A 17,902-nucleotide genomic window follows, 5' to 3' on the forward strand; every position below is an offset into this window, starting at 1 on the left:
AACAGGTTCCTAGCGAACCATGCAAGCAAATCTACCCCATTTGTCAATACATTGAGAAACTGCTTAAAGAAAAGCCAGTTCAAATGGACTCCTGAGGCCGAGCAAGCTTTCAGGGAGATAAAAGAATGTTTGATAAATCTGCCCGCGCTCACAGCTCCTCTTCCTGGTGAAACTTTGACATTATACCTATCAGCAGGAGAGCGCGCCATCGGCGCAGTATTATTGGTGGATCGCAAGGGAATCCAAACGCCAATATACTATGTGAGTCGGGTGCTGACAGATCCTGAGACGCGCTACTCCATCATGGAAAAGTTAGTTTTATCACTAACATAGCGTCGCGCAAGCTTCATAGATATTTCAATGGTCATCCCATTGAAGTTCTGACTGGTTACAACATCCAGCAAGTCTTGCGGCGCCCCGCACTTTCAGGAAGGCTGACAAAGTGGGCGCTGGAATTAGGAGAGCACACGATCTCCTATAAGCCCCGTCCAGCAATAAAGGGACAAGTCTTGGCTGATTTCATTGCAGAAGTCCCCGAAGGAAAAATTGAAGAGGCTCAGCGCGAGGTAGACCCTCCGCGAGCCAATGATGAAGAAAATGTTTGGAGATTGTTCACTGACGGCGCTTCAAACAATGAAGGGTCCGGCGCAGGCCTCAAACTGGTGGATCCAGAGAATCATGAATATACTTACGCCATCAGGTTGGACTTCAAGAGCACCAACAATGAGGCTGAGTATGAAGCCCTGCTGGCTGGCCTGCGCATCGCGCAAAAATTCGGAGTTAAAAAGCTAGAGGCCCATGTTGATTCATACTTGGTAGCAGCACAGGTCAATGGCCTTTATGATGCCAAGGAGAACACCATGCCTCTGTATCTAGAGCAGGCGAAAAAGCTCATCGAGAAATTTGACTGCTTCATAATCATTCATATTCCGCGCAGTGAAAACAAATCTGCAGACGCGCTGAGTAAGATGGCATCAACCAGTTTTGATCACTTTGGCAAAGATGTCAGGGTAGAGGTAATGAGCTACCCGTCGGTGGTAGCGAAGTCTGTCCTGGTAACTCATACAACCCCTTCATCATGGATAACTCCAATAATGGAATTCTTGAAGGAGGGAAAGGTACCAGATGATCGCGCACAAGCGAGGAAGATAAGACACAAGGCGCAGAACTATGAACTGCTTGATGGTACATTATACCGACGCTCTTATCTTGGGCCGCTCATGAAATGCCTAGATGCTGAGGAAGCAAGCTATGTGATCAGAGAGATACACGAAGGAATCTGTGGAATTCATGCTGGCCCGCGCATGGTGGTTGCCAAGGCAATGAGCGCAGGCTACTATTGGCCAGGCATGTACTTGGACGCTTTAAAAGAGATCCAAAAATGCAAAGCATGTCAGAGCTATGCGCCAAACACCATGCGGCCAAAGAACAACTTGATTCCGGTGACCTCCGCATGGCCTTTCCATAAATGGGCAATCGATATTGTGGGTCCCCTACCGCAAGCGCCTGGGCGAGTAAAATTTTTGGTAGTGGCAGTAGACTATTTCACAAAATGGGTTGAAGCCAAGCCACTAGCAAAAATCACAGCCGAAGTGATGAAGCAGTTTATCTGGAGCCACATCATATGCCGTTTTGGCTTGCCCATGGAAATTGTGAGCGATAATGGCAAGCAATTCACTGACAAGAAGATATCCAGCTGGCTCAAGGAATTGTGCATTAACCAAATTTTCACTTCAGTTTATCACCCTCAGGGGAATGGACAAGTGGAACGCGCGAACCAAAGTTTGTTAAATGGGCTGAAGAGAAGGTTGGAGGGAGAATCCCATTCTTGGGTCGAAGAGCTACCTAATGTCCTGTGGGCACACAGGACATTAAGCAAAACCAGCAATGGCGAATCCCCGTTCAGCCTAACCTATGGAACAGAGGCAATGATTCCAGCAGAAATTGGATGCCCATCCCATAGAGTGCTCATGATGAACAGGATTGATAACGAGCGCGAAAGGAGGTTGGATCTCAACTTACTTGAAAGGCGCAGAGAGGCGGCTATCATCAGTGAAGCCAAGTACAAGAAAAAGCTGGAAAAATATTACAACCAGCGCGTGAAAGAATGCCACTTCAAGAAAAATGATTTTGTCCTTCGAAACAATGAAGCTAGCCGCGCGATACCCCCGGGAAAAATGTCCCCCAATTGGGAGGGACCTTATCAAGTCTCGGAAGAATTGGGAAAAGGCGCATACGCTTTAAAAGATTTGAATGGAAAGAAGATCCCGCGCGCATGGAACGCGGCACAACTTAGAAAATGTTTCATGTAAAAATGTCAAGTTTGTAATCAAGGCTTTTTAAGCCATTATGAATAATGATACGCGCTATCTTCTCTTAATGTGGATTCTATTACCTTTTTGCATACATGTTTCACACTTCCCTTTGTTAGTTTTGAGCAATATGACAACATTGTATTGACATCAAAACGAAATAAAAATGAAGTAAAACATACATGCGCGAGCTTCAAGCTCAAACGCGTTAACAAGTCTTAACTCTAAAACGTCAGGGCCTTAGCCCAATTCTATTACCTTTTGCATACATGTTTCACACTTCTCTTTCTTAATTTTGAGCAATATGACAACATGATATTGACATCAAAACGAAATAAAACGAAGTAAAACATACATGCGCGAGCTTCAAGCTCAAACGCGTTAATGAGTCTTAACTCTATAACGCCAGGGCCTTAGCCCAATAATGTGAGCCTTAGCTCAAATCACTCACAACATCCATCTTACATGCTGCGCAGCCTGACCATAAAACACCTAAACACAACTAAGGCAAAGCAAATGCCAAAACATAGTTGTTAAGGTCTCAGGTTGGGGTCGCGCATGAAATTGTAGTGGATATCTGAGTAACACATTGACGCGTAAAGGCTAAAAAACTCATAATTCCATAAACGCGCGATAACATCGCGCAAAAGAGGAATAATGAAAGCGCCAACACACGTGTCAACATAATCAAGATATGGCAAAATCACTTACAATATGGCAAGGGTTAAGTATAATAAATTCCTTACAACCTTGTTCTTATTCCAACGTGCAAGCATATCTTATATTCAACAAGCAAACATTCAATATAAAGAGATGAATGGGGAATGCGCAAGATGCGAAGAAGGGAAAAACAGAATTTCATTCCAAAGCATTGAAATTTACAAGTTTACAAGATGAGATACAAACTACACAAAAAAAAAAAAAAAAAAAAAAAAAAAAAAAAAACATGAAGGGCTTCTCAAGTCTCCACGTTGACATCAGCCTCTTCATCATCCTCATCATCGCCCTCGGCATCTGGCGCAGCCTGCTTCTCGTCATCTCCAAACTGACCATAGTCAAGTTGTTCATCTTGAATGGAGTCTTCTATCACAACAGTGTCAGGAGCGGATCCTTTGGCCACGCCAGAGCCGCTAGCAACGCCAGCATTCGCCGCGCCATCATCGCCGCCGCCAGCCCCTTCGCACTCGTCAAGTAATTTCTTTAGCGCGACGAGATCGGGCTGGTCAGCAAGCGCGGATATCTGCAAATCATAAGCGAAAATATGAGTACAAAAATACTTGGAAAATAAATCAAAGTAATCTCATTAAAGTTAAAATACCTGCGCAAGGATGGGAATGGGAGTATTCATATACTTCTCCCCCATCGCGGCCATGTCCGCGCAGGCAACGTCGCTCTGATAAGGGTACTCGGATGGGTTCTTCTTCAACATGCCATATTCATAGCCATCCTTAAACCCTTCAGCTCGACCCACCAAGCGCGCGGCAGCGTTGCAGTCCATCACAAGGGCCTGAAACTCGTCTGAGTATTTCATCGCGAAAGCGCAACGAGTCATGCCCTGTGAGATGAGCCATTGGCGATCCTGCGCGAGGCCAGCAACAGACGTCTCGAGGGCAGGAACCTGAGAGTTTAATAACTCAACAGTTTCCTTAGTCTTTTTCAGCTCCTCTTTGTCGGACGCTGCTGCCGCCAAGGTTTCTTCTTTTTCAGCCCGCGCAGCATCAAGTGCTTCCTGGCTAGACGCTGCCGTCGCCAAGGCTTCATCTTTATCGGCCTGCGCGGCCGCCAGCTCCCTCTTCAGACGCGCAACCTCACTCTCCAGTGATGATTTTTCAGTGATAGACTGGACAAGAGCTTGGTCACGCGCCTCCGCCTCCAGCTCCAAGTCGCGCGCTCTGCGCGCGTACTTGGCCGCGTCCGCCTCCGCCGCCTGCAGCTTCTCCCGCGCAGCCTGAAGCTCGTGCCCGCGCTTCACGAAGGCGCTGTTGGCACTTGCTCTATTCTCACTGAGCTTTGCTTGGAGCTTCTCAGCTCTCTCGCGAGCATCAGAAAGATGCCAAGCAGACACCTTAGCCTCTTGCTTGGCTTCCGCAAGAGCATCACGTACTTTTACGTAATCAGAGCGAAGCTCTTGGGAGGCAGCAAAGAAGGCCGACCCAGCAAACATATGATCGTTGAGCAGGTCGTCGCGAGCGCGGTCCTCCTGGAACCTCCTTTCAGATGGAGGCACAGCATGAGCCCAGAATTCCGCACACACACCCATGGACTGAAATGTGCTGTCTTCAGTAATATTCCATCTCGGGCGGTAAATGTGATCGGCTTCCTGCAAAAACAAAGAAATTATCTAAGTCATCAAAACATTAAGATGGAAGTCCGCGCAGCGGAGCAAAAAAGAACCTATACCTGCGGGGATGAAGCAGAAAAGTCAGCGCCAGCCCCACGAGAAGGCTCCGCCGCGAAACCTCGTGGCGCTGCAGGGCTGGCGCGGGCGCCGTCGGAGTCTTCAACATGAACCTCCTCATCCTCCTTTGAAATAGGCCTCTTCTCCTGCGACCTAGAATCAAAATCAGTCTCGCGAGGAGGGCTGTGCGCAGGAGGGGGTGAAGGAGGTCTCGACGCCGCCAGGTCGGCGCGCAAAACGGCCTCCTGCTCCTTAGTAATCCCAATGAGGGGAGATTCATCGCTTGCAGGAGCACGAGCAGAGCCAACGGCGCTGGCGCCGGCGCCAGGATTGCCGCCAGAAGCTTGTACGCCAGCTACGGCTTCTATGAAAAAATCAACAACAAGAAACGGTTCATGACTTGATCTAAAAGAAAGTCGGGAAAAAAAAAGAGCGCTAAACGTACCTTGGCGCAACTCCGTTCGCGAAGCAAACATCGCCATGAAGTCCATTCTACCCTTCTTTGAGGGTAAAACAGGGGACTTCGAAGAGACCTCCGGCGCAGCATCGGCATCTTGTTGCGCTGTCGCCGGCTCTACAAACATTTGAGCGAGCAAAGATTCATTAGTAATTCTATCAGAATCGCGCTCATAGAACCATAATAGATAAGCAAAGGATAAGCAAAGTATACCTGTCGAAGGCGCAACACCGCTTCCCTTTTCCGCCGCGCGAAGGGAGGAGGTAGCGCCACCATACCTCAAGTGGACAGGAGGTCTGCCCACTTTTTGAGGCAGGGAAGCCAAGGAAACCTTGGTGGTAAACTCCTGGGTTTTCCCAAATCCCCCCGCCTGAGTAGGAGGATCCTGAACAGCAGGGGCAACATCTTTCTTCTGTTTCTTACTGGCCCCTGCGCCAGTTTTCCCCTTAGCTTTACGCTTTAGTTGGGGCGCCTCCTCCTCCTCCTCCTCTTCCGCGAGCTCCAGCTCGTAGTTTTCGAGCGCATCTACAATACACGCAACAGAAGTGTTAGCAAAATTTGGTATTATAAGGGAAAATGCATAACTACAAAGGCTTACCAGGCGCATCGCTATCGAAGACAAATCCCAGATCAACAGGGATGAACATGTCATCAAAGCGATCAGGGAAACCAACCTCCCCAGCGCCGAGCACGACGGAGCCACCCTCCATATGCTCATCATATGCGGCGTGGATATACTCCTTGGTGACTGCACAAAACAAGTCAAGTGATATCAGCAAAAAGAATTATATTCGCGCAGAAAAAAAGCAATGAGATAAACTTACACAACCCGTCGACTTGGATAACGGGCTCAAGCGCGCTGTCCGCCCACCTCTTGCTCATACCAACCCCCACCAGCGCCTCCTCACAAATGTTCTTGGCGGGGGATGGTTCAGCGGACAACTTATTAACCCAGGCGCCAGTTGGGTTCTTGAGGACACCCACATCCGCAGGCGCAGAAGAGATCGAGCGCATGGTCATACGGATGGGGATTACACCAGCCCTTATGTAAAAAAACCTCTCAGACCAGTCATGAAGGCTCTTGAATGAAACAGTGGAGCACTTCACCTTCTGACTGCGAGGAATAAATGAGAACCAAGAATCTTGGATCTTGGGCTTGTAAAAAAACTGAAAGCGCCGAGGGGTGGGCTCCTCGCGCTGGGATTTGCACATGAACTCAAAGTGAGTCATGCGCACAAGTCCAAACGGATGGACTTGGGATATATGAATCCCATAGAACTTAAGCAGTGCACCCACAAACCTTGTCATCGGGAGACGAAGGTTGCAGTGGGTGAAAAAATGGCTATAAAGGGATATATAGCCGGTAGGCGGGTCCGCCGCCGTTTGCCCGGCCCCAGGCAACATGCAGCCAAACACAGGGAGGAAACCCTGAGAGGCGATAAGGCTGTCAAGATCAGCCTGCCTCAATTTGCAGGGGATTTCATTCCACCTCTTCACAGCCTTGGTCCTCCCTGCCTCCTCCGATGAGACCTCAGCAGCCTTCTTCCCCTTGCCGGTTTTCTTCAATGTAGACATTACTAACGATTTTCTACGGCAATGGATGGGGGAGATTGTGTTGTCTGAGCTATCAGACATACAACTGTGACAACGAACAAGGGTTGCTTCTGAATAACAGATATTTGGGAAGCAGAACAAAGGTAATCAGAAGACAAAGAAAGAAAAGCTCAGAATAATAAACAAGAAGATGAAGGGTAAAAAACTCTAAGGGCTGGCTTTTATAGGCCCGGGAGAGAGAAAAATTGGTGCTGATCGGACTTCACGCGCCCCCACTCGCAGGTGTAAGCCAACGGGAGCGCGACACGTGTACATGACACTGTTTGAGGGTACACGAAAAGAAACTGTACAGCTGCTGCCAGAGTTCACGCGCCACCACTCGCAGGAACGGACCAACGCGAGCGCGACACGTGTCCCTGACAGCATGTGAGGGGACACGAAAGGCAACTGTAGCACCTCGAGCACACGAAAGGCCTGACACGTCTCCATCACTGACGCATGTCAGCAACAACCAACCACGTACAGGGACGATTCGTTTCCAACTAAAAGGATAGAATTTCGCGCAACGATCAATAATAAGAAGAAAAAGACAAAACACCTACTAAAAGAGCAAACTATTAAGTCTAATATCTATCTTACCTCGCTCGCGCGAGACAAGACACACATTAGACTGGGGGGCTTGAAGAGGTATGTACCCGCCTCAACACCGAGCAAGGCGGGTCAACCCACAAGATATAGACAAGAGGCTTGAAATCAAGACATTACGAAGGCACAAAGCCAAAACCTATGCGCATGGCGCATATCACATATGCTCAGGCATCATATGCCCATGCACCACACATGCTCAGGCATCATATGCCCAGGCACCACAGATGCTCAGGCATCACATATGCTCAGGCATCATATGCCCAGGCACCACACATGCTCAGGCATCATATGCCCAGGCACCACAGATGCTCAGGCATCACATATGCTCACGCATCACATATGCTCACGCATCACATATGCTCACGCATATCACATATGCGCGTGGCGCATCCGCGCGTGGCGCATATCACATGCTCGTGCATATCACATCTGCGCATGAAACATCTGCGCGTGAGAATAAAGAGAAGACCTCGCGCATCCTCAGGATAGGCGCGTATCACACATGCACATAATCAACCTCATCCTTATCCAAATCAGGATTAGGGCAACCTTGATTGTGCACGTCAGACAACCTTCCAGAAGGTATCTTTTTAAGGAATAAGAATATGCTGATGTTGACAGCTGCCAAATGAAAGGTGGACAACTCAGCATAACCCATGTGCTACCACGTGATTATAACCAATGAGAAAGCACCAGGTGTCCCAGAGGACACGTGGCGCAGAGCAATTGGAGGAGGCCAACAAGGCTGAGCCCATTCAGTGGAAACCCTAGCACTATAAATACAGCATCAACTCACATTCAAACACATTCAATCATATTCAATTACATTCACTCACAGACAGTTACAGTCAGTAACACACAATCACAGCAAATTACAGAGTATTCAGCTATTAAGCAATACTCTCCAGATTTCCTTACTCTCATAACATTATCTTCTCCCACAAATACTTATTCTCACACCGGAGGGTTACCCCAAAGAGGACCCCTCTGTCCCTTTCTGAGGGGTAAGTTGACGGTGCTGTTCATTTTGTAGGTGGAAGAACCCAGATCCAAGAAAACCATCGGTGAAATAGTATAATCACACCCGAGGAAAGTAGATCGTCTACCAGTGAGTCGATCCACGTTTCTACAATCGGTATAACAATGTTTGAATATTAAAGCAAGTTGTAGTTTTAGACTTTTCTAGATACTTGTATGAAACATTGTGGTTTTTGTCTTTCAAACAAGCAACACAATTTTCATCACAAAAATATTATTTGGTAGGTAGACCTATTACCGGTTGTTACTTGATAAGATTATTAGTTGTTTGCAAATTAACATGACATAGTATCCTATGCCATAAATATATTTCTTTTGTTGATGCTTTATTAAGACAAACATGTTGCAATAGTGATATTATTATCCATATACACGTCTGCAGCATAAACATTGTCACTCCTATTTGCAGTTAGGTAGCAGGTTTAGCTGGGAAGAATTGATCGAGGGCTAAAGGGGAAACTCAAAAGATGAAGTCGTTTTGAAAACGGGACAATTAAAGATTCAAGAGTTCTTAACAAAGAATATAAATGTTTTGTACATTATTTTCAATGATTGTAAAAATGTATTGTTTTTATATTTAATGCAAATGTAGCATTGAATTACAACCTACTATAAAGTAACACGTTAGCCCTAGCACGGGTGGGGTGTAACAGGTAGAATCTCACCTCATTGTTTATTTAGCCCCTACACATGATTAACACATCAAACAAAAGAAAACAATGCTCGATGCCTACAAAAGAAAGTGAAGGGGAAACAAATTATATGTACAAGCAAGAGAAATCTTGAATCTATTGAAATATATATATGTCTACCTCTACTTCCACTAAGTAAAGAAGATCACATCTCAAACATTTTGAAGTGTAGCCATAATACTCTTTAACTGGTGGACAACATTTATGATATCCATCCGTTGAGGTCCAGAAAATATTGAGCAATATTCACAATTGAAGCCATACATTCCTCTGTGTTCTGAAAATATGGTATGTTAGTTTGAATATCATTTGCATCATCTTGAAGGTGATTTATAAGGTCACCATCAATAACATTTGTCACATGGTCTCGCAAGGCCATGTATGCAAACTTATGAAGGCTAAGGCCATTGTTAAACATGCCATCTGTCGGTCTTTTCCCTGTCATGACCTCCAACAATAATATTCCAAAACTATAGACATCCCCGCTACTTGTCATCTCACTCCCGAGACCATACTCTGCAACATATAAGTGTTTAAATATGAAAAAAGGCACTAATGAATGTGAATAAACGTGGCTATTAAAAATATATAATTTTTACCTGGAGGTGCATACCCAATGGTTCCTCTAAATTCCATAGAGTTGCTTTGATTTGAGTATGTTCCAAGAAATTTGGATAAACCAAAGTCTCCAGCATGGGCCACCATGTCTTCATCGAGTAGAATATTGCTAGGCTTCAAATCACCATGAACAATAGTTGTTGGGCAGTGATTATGAAGATAATCAAGTGCACATGCGACATCGATAAGAATGTTTGTTCTTTGAATAAGGTCTAGTCGATGTGTATGTGCACTTGAATGGAACCAATCATTAAGACTCCCATTGGGCATATACTCATAAACCAAAGCTTTGAAATCATTTCCTTGAAAATCAGCACTTGAGCATGAAGTTATTATCTTCAATAGATTTCGGTGTCGAATATTCCGCCACACTTCACACTCCGCTTCAAAGCTTCTGTAAGCTCCTTGAATTTGAAGTTGCAAAACTTTGATTGCTACAAATCCATCATCATTATCAAGGATTCCTTTATAAACAGAGCTAAAGCCACCCCTGCCAACTATATTGGCTTCAGAGAATCCATTAGTAGCCCTAGCAAGTTGATTGTATGAAACTCTCAAGAATCTTCCATTCATTAATGATTGAGACGGCTGGCCCTTGCTTTTCTTCTTTTGCCGAACATACACTAAACATAATATGGTGAAAAGAGCTAATGCAGTCAAAATGACTATCAACAACAGAGTAAATCGCTTTCTGTGTTTCTTTGTCTCCAAGCAATCAGGTAACCCAAGTTCAACCAAGCCACCACAAAGCCTTCTATTACCTAAAACCGAGAATGCACTTGCATTGGCAAAAACTTCTAAAACTGGTACTTCACCGACAAAGTCATTAAAGGACAGGTTCAAATAATTTAACGAAAATCATTCCAAGAATTTTGGTATTTGTCCAGATAGGTTATTAAGAGAAAGATCGAGTACGATCACTCCTCTAAGAGAACTTAATGATGGTGGTATCATGCCTTGAAATAAGTTTCCTTTTAGGGATAAGAACACAAGGCTGGTGCAACCGCCAAGGCTGGTAGGAATGCTACCTGATAATTTATTGTATGATAAATCAAGATTACTCAACATCTTAAGTTCTCCAACCTCTGTTGGAAGTGAACCAGACAGCATGTTGTAGGAAAGATATATCCCTATTGACAGAGATGGAAGTTGAAGAAGTTGTTTAGGTATTTTTCCATCAAGTGTATTATCACTAAGGTCCAAATTAGATAGGCTCTGACAATTCCCAAGACTTAATGGTATATACCCTTCCAATCTATTGAACTGTAAATAAAGTTTAGTCAGCATGGATAAGTTGCCGATGGTGTCTGGGATGGACCCTGTAAATAGGTTTCCATATAGACCCACAGCCCCTAGCTTTTGAAGCATACCAATGGTTGAGGGGATTTTTCCCGTGAATTGGTTATTTCCTAGACTTAAATAGGTCAAGCTAACTAAATTACCTATACTTGAAGGGAGGTTTCCATATAATTGGTTTTCTTTTAGCTCTATATAATTGAGCTGGTTAGAAAGATTACCTATTGATTTTGGGAGCATACCTTGAAAGTTGCAAGAAGAAAGACCCAACCCGTTTCACCGACTGCAGTTACTTAGAGAGCCAATAAACTTCATTTCATCAGCATCTCCATGTCCATTGAGGTTGTTATCTTGGAGGATTAATGTATTTAGAGCTCTAAGGTTTGAAAAGTTGATTGTCAACTTCCCACTAAATTTGTTATTAGTCATTTCAAGAAATGCTAATTTCGAACAGTTAGATATAGAGGGCGGAAGAAGTCCGGTCAGATTGTTATTCTTCAACTGAAGGTAGATAAGATGAGGAAGCATTGTACCTATGTCTTGAGGAAGACTACCAGTAAGTTGGTTATGAGATGCAGAAAAGTCGTCTAGGAGAGAGCGGTTATAAATGGAGTGAGGGATAGATCCCTCTAAGGTACAGCCTCCCAAGTAAAATCCTCTCAAGTTTTTCCAATTTCCTAAGGCTTGTGGAATGACCCCACCCAAGGGATTATCAGGAATAGAGAAACTTTCCATTGATGTAATATTCCCCAAGAAAGGTGGGATTCCACCTGTTAAGTTATTATTACACAGTCGAAGTATAGTTAGTTTTGAGAGGAAACCAATTCCATTCGGTATGCTTCCAACTAGCATGTTACGACAAAGATCAAGCCCTTTAAGATTAGAACAACCAGACAAATTAGATGGAATAATTCCATTGAATTTGTTTCTGCCAAGATCGAGGACACGTAGCCTGGACAAACGCCCGAGTTCATGAGGGATGCTACCTTCAAAGCTGTTATTACGAAGCCAAAGCTCACGAAGGAAACTGAGGTTTCCTACATAAGGAGACAGTGAGCCTTTAAGGCCTTGCGCTTCCAGTAGTACAACAGTTACTCTTCTATGTCGCTTCCCACATGAAACACCACTCCATTCACAATAATGAAAGGAAGAGTTCCAGGAGATTAGAGCTCCATATGGATCATTGGTTATCATCGACTTGAATGACAACAACGCCAGGTGATCAGTCTCATTTCCGGCATAGGAAGCCAAGATGGGGGCAGAAGTAAAAAGTATGATAAACCAAGATAAAAGAAAAATAAGAAGAAAGGAAGATGGTGAGCAAATTATCGGTCGCCTTGAGTTCATTTTTGGAATAAACTTAAGATCAGAGTTAACTATACATGTTGCCCTTTTATCCTCAACTGTGTACAATAGTGAAGGAACAATTATCCACATTAATTGTGGCAAATAGTGCCCTAGCCAGTCAACTTTGGATTCATTAGACGACTAGATTGCTGCACTTGTATTTAATTCTTTTTTATTTTGTTCATTAAACATTAAAGCCAAAGACTTTTATATATTATATAACTTGGAATAAAGATAAGTCATCATAACAATTCTAGAAGTTTTTCTAGCCTCTCATTTTAATGATCAGAAATAATAGCCTAACAGATCAAATGCACACATGAAATAAATAATCTATAGTTCAACTATAATATTGGTATACGCAATAACTAAAACTAAAACTATCATATTTCGTTATATAACTAACTACTTCCTCTTCCTCTTTTTAATCACAAAAATACTTTTGGGTGAGTTTGAAAATGGCAATGTAGGTTATATTAAAGAAAAATGACCAAAATTTCTATTTCACCGGTCAAAGTAAACAAAAGATTCATTTGACCTGTTTTTGTTTTCCATAATATCCACCTTCAATCTTATTAACCCGCACACTTTTTAATTAGCCAACGGGATTTCCAAAACAACATTCTGCTCTGTCATGCGTATGACGAGAATTTTTCTTCTTCTGGAAATTGCTACCAACGAAATTTTTTGGTTTCCAATAAGAGTTCTTGAACAAGTGGCAAAACTTGTTTGGTTAGAAATCCCGTTGAGTATAAAAAAACGGTTGATCCAATGAGATTTGGGAGTGGACATTTTGGGAATGAGATGGTCAATAGACATTTTCTTGACTTACCATTCAAATTGACATTTTGGTATTTTTACTTTATTTTATATTCATGGAACCAATATAATGGCAGTCTTCGGTCTAAGAAAAAATTGTCTACCCTCCATGAAAATAGGAATATCTGCTAAGAAACATTCTAATACATTGCATCTTTTAACAAAACAAATAAATTAGTGAATTACACTTTGCTAAATACGTGACTGATCAACAAGTCCAACCCATGACCCATTCACCTGCAGACATGCTGACCCGTGACCTGTGTGACCCGTGAGGTCATGACCAAACCAATTAACCCAACACCCTAGTCTCTGCACACTTTAAACAGCATATCTTCCAAACAAAACAACATGGTAAAACAAAGATTATCTTTTCCCCCATGTGATGTTCTTAAAAACAAAATGTCTAAAGATTAAAGAGATAATTATTACTAGAAAGAATTTCATAGGTAACTAGCGGCCAAGATACAAAGGAAAATAAGGCACCAAAGATCTAACTCCGGTTGGTTGTCTAAGCGCCACTGCTGATGTGCCAGTTGAGGAACGTCCCACTTGTGGAGTCGGGTATCCACCCAACCGTGTGTATATGGTATATGTGTGTTAGCTACCCGTAGAGAGGGTAAATCTCCAAGAAGAAAGGTTAAGAACACAGAGGAATTTTGGAACGATTTTCTCATATATTTTCAAAAGGAAATTACAATGCTTTAAATAGAAAAAAATCCTAAGATGCACTTTATTCTTCTTGCTGAAAAAGAGGAAACGTGGCCTACTTCTACCACTAACTAAATGCATGCTGAAACATGGGAAACATGGAGCTAACTTCCTAACTAAATGCAAATTGGTTACTGACTCAATCCCTTGGTTGACAAGAATTGTTGACTTCACTAATCCAACAACCGGGCTGGAGTCTTGATGTCTCTTTTGGGCCGGACTGACATGGGTTGGGTCTAATGTTGGGTTTGTGTTATGGATCATATCAACACCCTTCCCCTGAAAATCAACATTATCCCCAATGTTTTGAAATTATGGAAAAACCGAGATGAATTCTGAATCAAATTCCCATGTAGCTTCTTCACTTGGCTTTCCCTTCCATTTAATCAACAATTGTCTTCCTTTCTATGAATCTCGTGAATTAAGAATTGCTTTGGGAGTATAGATTGTTTGGTTTGAATCTTCCAGCTCCGGTAACTCATCCGTAGCAATCTGATTATCTTCATGACATTGTTTAAGCAAGAAACGTGAAAAACCGGGTGTACCTTTGATCCTTCTGGCAGCTGGAGCTTGTATGCGACCTTGCCAATTCTTTCAATGATTTTGAATGGGCCAAAGTACCTTTTGGAAAGCTTCTTGCATGTTCTATTCTCAACGGAACTCTGCCTATAATTTTGTAGCTTGAGATAAACCATTTCGTTCACCTGAAACTCTTTTTCCATTCGTTTATTGTTAGCTTGCTTTGACATTCGATCCTTAGCTTTATCAATGGATTCCTTAAGCATGGAGATAATCCGCTGGTGCTCGATCAGCGAAGTGTCAATCGAACCATTTTTTGTATCCCCCGGAATGTAATCGTGAATTGAAGTAACTTCTCTGCCATACACCGCCTTAAATGGACTCATGTTGATTGCCGAATGGAAGGTAGTGTTGTATGAGAATTCCGCGAGGTACAAATAACGATGCCATGTGGTTGGTTCCTTTAAAGAATAAGCTCTTAGGTAAGATTCCAAACATCGGTTGACGATTTCCGTTTGACCATCGGTCTGTGGGTGATAGGCACTTGAGTGCAGAAGTTTAGTGCCCATGTGCTTGAACAGCTCAGACCAGAAGCGGCTTACAAATACGGGATCACGGTCTGATACAATTGTTTTTGGTAACCCATGTAACCTGTAAATCTCCCTCATGAACAGTGATGCCAATGAAACTGCTGTATAATGGGTTGGGAGTGCTATAAAGTGAGCAAACTTTGATAGCCGATCCACGACCACCCATATAACCGTCCTACCTTCGGATAAAGAAAGGTGAGTAATAAAATCCATTGAAATCTCTAACCAAGGTGATTCCGGGGGCAATGGCTGTAGCAATCCGAAAGGTTTGTGAGTAGGGTACTTGATTGCTTGACAAACATGTCATTTCTTAATAAAGGCAGTGACGTCCTTGTGAAGCCCAACCCAAGAGAAGGTTGCTGCAATTCTTTTGGTTGTGGCTATGATTCCAGAATGCCCACCCATAAATGACGAGTGAAATTCATTTAAGATTTGTTCCCGTAATGACTGTAGTGGTGGTAACATAATGCGATTGTCTCGATAGACAAGACCATCACGAATCGAATGGAATGGGAAAGTAACTGGGTCTTTAACAATCTACTCGACAAATTGTTTGGCATTCACGTCATTCTTGAAATAGTTGCGGAGCTCATCTAACCATATGGCAGTTGGGTGTGAGATTGCCAAACAAAGATTCAATTCGACTCTGCTTAAGGCATCAGCAACAATATTTTCTTTCCCTGGTTTGTAACGAACCTCATAGTCGTATCCCATGAGTTTTGTAGCCCACTTTTGTTGTTCAGGGGTTTGGATGGTTTGGGTTAAAAGGTGTTTCAAACTGTGGTGGTCTGTATAAACCCGGAATCGATGACCCAACAAGTATTGACGCCACTTCTTAACCGACTCGGTGATGGCATATAGTTCTTTGGTGTAGGTGGATTGCCCTTGCATTGTGGTACACAGTTTCTTGCTAAAGAAGGAGATGGGTCGGTTATTTTGTGATAAAACTGCACCGATAGCCACTCCCGAAGCATCAGTGGTAACATCGAATGGTTTAGTGAAATCTGGAAGGGCTAGGGTGACAAGGTTTTCCATTTTGGATTTGAGAGCAATGAATGATTCCTGGGCGTGATCATTCCATTGGAATGTTTTGCTTTTGAGCAGATTGGTTAATGGCGAGGCGATGTTTGCATAGTTTGGAACGAACATAGGGTAATAACCTGTGAGACCAAGAAAGGCTCGTAGGGTTGTGAACGATGAAGGGCAAGGCCACTGTTGGATGGACTGGATTTTCTCGGGTTCCGGGGCAACCCGATTGCTAGAGATACGATGACCTAGGAACGAGACTTCTGAACAGCAAAGATACATTTGGAGGGTTTGGCGTAATATTGATTTGACAACAGGGTGTTAAAAATGAATTGAAGGTGATTGTAATGTTGTTGTAAATCACTTCTATAAATGAGAATATCGTCAAAAAATATGAGGACGGACTTACGAAGGACTGGGCGGAAAAGGTCATTCATTGTGGACTGAAACGTTGATGGTGCATTAGATAAACCGAAAGGCATTACCACGAACTCATAATGAGATAGTACGAAATGCTGTCTTGTGAATGTCTTTTTTCAGCCACCCGAATTTGGTGATATCCGGAACGTAAATCTATCTTTGAAAAAACAGTCGCACCATGTAGCTCATCCAACAGCTCATCAATAGTCGGTATAGGGAATCGGTCACGCACTGTAACAGCATTTAAGGCTCGATAGTCAACATAGAAACGCCATGTTCCGTCTTTTTTTCATAAGGAGGAGCGGGGATGAAAATGGGCTTTGGCTAGGGCGAATGACACCAGTGGCCAGCATTTCGGATATAAGATTGGTCATTATCTGTTTTTGGAAGAGCGGGTATCGGTAGGGTCTGACATTAACTGTTTGGGTTTCATCAAGTAATGGGATATGATGGTTTTGGGTACGGTTTGGTGGTAGGGTTTTGGGTTCATTAAACAAAGTTTTGAAATGGGTGAGGAGGTTGTAAATTGTGGCATCTGCATGGGACATTTCGGATGAATGGGAAGATGCATGAGGGGGAGAGTAGGTAAGGGTGTGTAGTGAGGCGATAGATCCTTGTTTCACAAGTGCGGATAATGAACTGGATGAAAGATGTTTGCCTAACGGTTCACCAGTTAAGGTGCATGTGGTTCCGTTTTTTGTAGACGAGATTTCTGGAATGGAAAAATCTGAAAATCTGCTGATAATCGACCAAGGGAACCTAACCAACCGATTCCTAGGATAACATCGGCTCCTTCGACTGGCAGTATAAAGAAGGGTACCGTGAATTGTGAGTTTTGAAGTTCGAGTTGGATGTTTGGGCAGTAACCCATGCATTCAATATGATCTCCATTTCCTACCATAACTGAAAAGGGTTTAATTGATTTTGTGGTTAAGTGGAGGAACGATGCAACTCTTGGCTGAATGATGGTGTGTGTGCTTCCACAATCGATCAGGATGGTGATTGGTTTACCCGAGATATGTCCGGTGATTCGAAGGGTTTGAGGTGAATGGATACCGAAATAGGAGGCATCGGAAAGGGATAGGAATTTAGGCGTTTCTTCGGTGGTGGTTTCTGTTGTGGGGTCGTGAACATCATCATGTTCATCGCTGTCTACGATTAACATGAATTGTGGTGGTGAACACTTGTGACTTGGGAAGTATTTTTCGGGGCACTTGAAACACAATCCGTCTTTGCGACGTTGGATTAATGCCTCTGCTGAAAGTTTTGTAAAAGGTAAGGTGTTGGTGCTTTTTGTGGTGTTGGAAGTAGTGGGGCCATAGGATTTGTGGTTGAAGATACTGATGGAGTTGACAATGTTGATGTCCCCGGTATGGTAGTATGCTTGGGGTAGTAGGTTTGTTTATGTTTAGATGAATGTTGGATTTTTTATTCAACAAGTTTAGCCAAGGCATAGG

The 17,902-nt window shown here is 43.4% G+C and overlaps 1 pseudogene across 1 annotated transcript; it reads right to left on the reverse strand.

Moving 5' to 3' along the window:
* Nucleotides 1–9,251: 9,251 nt before the first annotated feature.
* On the reverse strand, nt 9,252–12,422 carry LOC143620753 (uncharacterized; annotated as a pseudogene). Its single transcript, XR_013151391.1, has 2 exons — nt 9,699–12,422; nt 9,252–9,615 (listed from the first exon to the last, which is right to left on the reverse strand). The product of XR_013151391.1 is annotated as an uncharacterized LOC143620753 (transcript).
* Between the last annotated feature and the right edge of the window lie 5,480 nt (nt 12,423–17,902).

This window comes from Bidens hawaiensis, unplaced genomic scaffold, assembly GCF_021521415.1.
Source record: "Bidens hawaiensis isolate Kalapana, Puna unplaced genomic scaffold, B.hawaiensis_p1.1 tig00002631_1, whole genome shotgun sequence".
Lineage (NCBI taxonomy): Eukaryota > Viridiplantae > Streptophyta > Magnoliopsida > Asterales > Asteraceae > Bidens > Bidens hawaiensis.